A 4,936-nucleotide genomic window follows, 5' to 3' on the forward strand; every position below is an offset into this window, starting at 1 on the left:
ACTTCCCCATGGCATAATTCTTTTGGTTATGCAAACCTACAAAACTCTATGTTACATCATCAATTTGAATCATCGACTATGCTCATTTTATAATGTCCTAAATGGCCTTCGAACAGAAAATTAGGCATATAAAGCTCTTGTTACTCATGTATCAAATGGTGTAAAACTAACGATTTCATAACCACACAACTAAAGAGACAACATGCAACGTGAATTAGAACTTTTGAAATGTCAAGATTTTGTTTTGAGAAATAAATATCGTGATGAGGGGAACAGATCATCCATTTGAATAAATCATGCATCAAGAGGTTCTTTTAATCGGATTGTCCAGAAACCATTAAAATTTTCAAGTTTCAACCACTTGGTTCGTGCATACATAGTTTTGCGTTATAATCTTTATGAGCTCCGTAAATCAAGCTGAACAGAGTTGATCATCCACTTTTATTGCATAATGCATAATTTTGTAAGTAAGCATAACTAGCTTAGCTACTCCATGAGATGATTTAAGCCTCTCCCATAAAAGTATATGTATATACTGATAAACATATATATGTGTGTGCATGTGTGCGAATAGAGCTACTCCACTTCCAAAGCATTTGAAGTGTGGATACTTCCAAAAATTTTGAGGTGGTCAACCTACATTTTGGAAGTTGAAGAGGACAATTAGACAACTAGGTGATAGTTGTGGTGGGTATTCGGTTAAAAAATCTAGAAAATAAAGTGGAACTATAAACTACTAAGAGAATTATTTAAAATTGCAACAGAAAACAGACAAACTAAACATAGCGGAAAAAAATTGACTTGCCAAGAATTTTTCACAAGCTAAATTTGCCAAACAAAAAAGTTGCTTTGTGAATTAACTATAAAATTCATAAACATTTAAAAACAAAGTGTACCTTTTAATCCAAAACTCCAGTATAGATTGATGCTTATCCCTACTCCTCCTCTTAGATACAACCTTTCTGAAAAAACTAAGCTAAAATTTTTTTAAAATGCATAAAATGAAAGAATTTTTACCAGTTAATCAAGAAAAAAAAGTACCCTTTACTTAGAATCCAAGAGGAAACTGTTGCTCTGAGCTAGGGTTAGGGTTCGAGGAGCGAGAAAGGGGAAATTTGGGGTAAAAATCGATTTGATTCGGCCGATGTTTGTGCGCGAATAATTCGGCGAAGGTGAAAGGGGAAGCGGCGAATGAGAAGAGGGGGAATTATTCGGTTCCTTTTTTATGCGAAAGCTTCGAGGGATTTCCGCTGGGTACAGTAAACTATTCGCTGAAGATATTGTCACGTGTCATGCGCGTGCATATTGGAACTGGGCTCGGTTCTTAATTGAGGCCTAATAGTGTTGTGGATTACTACCTGAGCCGTACTTGGGATATTATTTTTGTAAAGGGTTCGGCAAAATTTGAGGCCTAGATTGGCCCATTATTACAGGTCATCGAGGTAGTGGGCTCAGCAAATTTTGAGTGGGATATTACTGGGGTGGCAAACGGGTCGACCCGACCCGACCCGACCCATATAAAATTTGACCCGACCCGTATAAGTTTGACCCGACCCGACCCGTTTAATAAATGAGTCAATGTGATCCGACCCGATTATTAAACGGGTTACCCGACCCGACCCATATAACCCGAATAACCCGTTTATCTAATACAAGACATCCTAACACATATAACTAATAAAAAAAATTATACAAGTACAAAAGAACACTTTTTGCAAGCTCTTTAGACAAAAACTATCATTACTTACAACATGGAGTTATTTCAAAGACATATTCAATATTTAAATGTACTTCAACGAATTGTAAATATCGGCAAACAAAAATACATCGATGCAACTCTTTAGACACAGAATAATCTAAGCTAAGAACTAGCAACAAAGAATTTAACACAAGTAAATAAAGAGAATATACACAAGTTTACAACAAAATAGTTAGGAACTTGATTGCCATTATCATAGTCCATCACTAAATTTACAATTTCCTACTACCCACCACTATTTTGCTAAAATTAATCTCATAATTTCAGAGAGAAAACCCATCAAGCATCAACAGCAGCAGCAACTCCAACAAGTGTCCAGCCTCCACAGCAGCTCCAACAGCAGCAGCAACAACTACAACAGCAGCAGCAGCAGCTTCAGCAGCACCAACTTCAACAGCAGCAGTAGCTTTGCCTCCATCTGGACCTGTGATTAATTACTTGGGAATATTGTGGGAAAATATTAGTGTGACTCAGGAGTATAGAGGTCCAAGAAATGTGATGATGCAATTTAGACTGAATGAGGAACAGAAACCAAACAAGTACATCATGTTCGTTTCTCTAGATCAACAAAAGTAATCCAATCCACAAGATACATAGATAGCTACTGCATTTTCAACTATTTATGTTATGCAAGCCATGCAATTGGCAAAATAATATTAAAATAATATTATCTACAAACCAAAAAAAAGGTAGTAGTAGCCTGTTTATAGAAAGTATAACTAGTGAGATCATTAACCAAAATGACAGTTGTAATATCACGAAATAAGAGGAGCACAGATGTGGAGGTCTTACAACAGCTTCTTGGTTGGACTAGTAACTTGAAGATGCCAGATGTGGAGGTCTTACAACAGCTTCTTGGTTGGACTAGTAACTTGAAGATGCCTAACAAAACGAAGCTGCACAAAGGAGAAGGAAAACACAAACTAAAATCACGTTGTGATCATAAAAAATATTCAGATATTTCATGAATGTAAGCTATGATTGGGGTTCAAGGCTTCGATAAGCAGTAAATGGATAGCCATTAAGAGCATGTTTGACAACCTTCAACTACCGCATCATAGTATGAGAGATTCAAACTTGTGTTGGCATAGATTCTCCAATATCTAATTGCATGATATCCTTAGAAAGCTCATCTAATTTTGGTTGCATGTCATCTATCATTAATGAAAAAACCAATTCATAACATGTATTCTGATTCAAAAAAACGTAAAAAACTCACGTGGGGTCAAGTGGTGTTGGAACAGAGAGAAAACTAATAGAGATAAATAAAAATTGGCTCAAATTGAGAAGAAGATGAGCCCATGATTGAGTTGGGAAGAAAAAAGAGAGGAAAAAAAATCACGTGGGCTCTTTCATCACTAAGATTTGCAGGGCTTAGATATTTGAGAATAAATAACACTGAGTAGGTCTGCTGCATATGTTGAGAGTTAGTCGGCTTGACGTGATTTAGCTTTGTGGAGGAAAAAGAAAGATTTGACAGGGAACAGATCTCTAAAAAGAGTGAAACTGGCTTCCCCCCACCCCACCCCCCTTAAGGGCTGTTTGGTTCCTTAAAAAAAAGCACAGAAACTCATTTCCCTCCCCTGACATCGTGTCTATCTCAGACATTTCATTTTCTTTAGTTTCTTTGTGCAGGTTTGGTTCGCAGTGAGTTCTAGGGTTTCCAATGGTGGAAAACTCCTCCACCTCAGCCAAGTCGCTCGTCGCGATTTCCTCCAAAAGCGAGCGGAAATCGTAGGAAAACTCTCTTGTGTCCTTTTGTCAGATCTGCAATATTTTTAGGAAATTTATTGGTTGGCTAGGGTTACCACCAAGTCCCGCCATTCCTTCCCTGTTCGCGCGTTGAATCTACGAAAGCTAGGAATTTCGTCGGTTTTTTGTCGAATTTAGTCGAATTTTTGTCGGATTTTTTGTCGGATTTGGGAAAATCACTGCCTTTCTGAGGGTATTTCGTCGGATTTTTGCTTGATTTGTTGAATTTCGGTAATTATAGGTATAATTTTGCCATGTTATTCGCTTTGTTTCTTTTCACCGCCTTTCTGATTTTTGCATGATTTTTGCTTGATTTAGAATTATTTAAATGCTATGGTGTCTATCATGACAGCAATCCTAACTTTGGAAATATGAATTAAGCTATGGTGTGTATCATGATTATTTGTAGTTATTGTCATTTCAAGTCATGAAAGGCCTATGAAAAATATTTGGTAGTGGCTACCGATCTTACGTTTATGAGTTTGAAAATGCCTACATCTGCACATTATGGTTCTTGAATGCATGTTTGAAGAAGCGAGGTAACAAAAATGAAGAAATGAGACATTTCAAGATAATCTAGCGACGTGAAAGCTTCAATTTTTGACGAAAGTTACGTATATCTTACGCCTGTTTAGCTCTATGTTATTGGGTTTTTGGTTGCTATTTGTGCTCGTCGTCGAGCTCCCGTGGATGTTTTTTGTTACTATGCTGATTCGAGCTTGTTTAGCTCTATGTTATTGTGTTTTTTGTTACTATGCTGATTCGAGCTTGTTTAGCTCTATGTTGTTGGGTTTTTGGTTGCTATTTGTGCTCGTCGTCGAGCTCCTGTGTTGGTATTTTCTCGTGTTCATGTAGTTTTATTTAGGCTATGATGATTGTCAAAATTTCTTAGATAAGCAACGTGCAATATCTATTGATATTGCACTGGATGACTAACAATGATGATATTGACCAGATTCTGAGCCCTCAGCCATTACGTACATGTTTGGTATTTGCAGGTTTGATGCGTTTTGCTATGGTATATACATATTTATGGCTAATCAGGTTCTTTATATGTTTTTTATAGGTTTCATAAGAATTTCTGGCTAATTCAGGTACATATTTCATAAAATTATGAATAATCAGGGTATTACAGGTCTCGTTTATTTTTTCTTCGAAAACAGGTATCGTGTGATTTTTTCATCTCAAACATATATATTTCAGGTCAAATCAGGTACACACTTCATAGCAATTGAATCATGTTATTCCAGGTTTCGTATGATGTTTAAGGCAAACAGATATTTATAATGAATTCGGTAATTTACTATTTATTCATGTTACATTCGCACTTTTATTTTGTTAAGATTACTTTACATAACGATCACAAATAAATTTGTCTTTAATGGGGGTAATCTTACCATGGTGACCATATACACTTTTCCCTAC

General features: G+C 36.4%; 1 protein-coding gene across 5 annotated transcripts in view; it reads right to left on the reverse strand.

The window, feature by feature from the left end:
- Window positions 1-1,223, reverse strand: part of LOC109844444 — a 25,807-nt gene extending 24,584 nt beyond the window's left edge. For 4 of the 5 annotated variants that reach the window (XM_020413480.1, XM_020413481.1, XM_020413479.1 and 1 more), the window contains exons 1-2: window positions 1,042-1,223; window positions 897-962 (exon numbers count right to left, since the gene is read on the reverse strand). The gene's annotated coding sequence lies outside the window, so the exon portion shown is untranslated. Of the gene's footprint in view, window positions 1-896; window positions 972-1,041 lie in introns of all 5 variants that reach the window. The other variant, XM_020413482.1, reaches the window with a different exon arrangement.

The sequence above is a fragment of the Asparagus officinalis genome, chromosome 6, assembly GCF_001876935.1.
Source record: "Asparagus officinalis chromosome 6, Aspof.V1, whole genome shotgun sequence".
NCBI classification, from domain to species: domain Eukaryota; kingdom Viridiplantae; phylum Streptophyta; class Magnoliopsida; order Asparagales; family Asparagaceae; genus Asparagus; species Asparagus officinalis.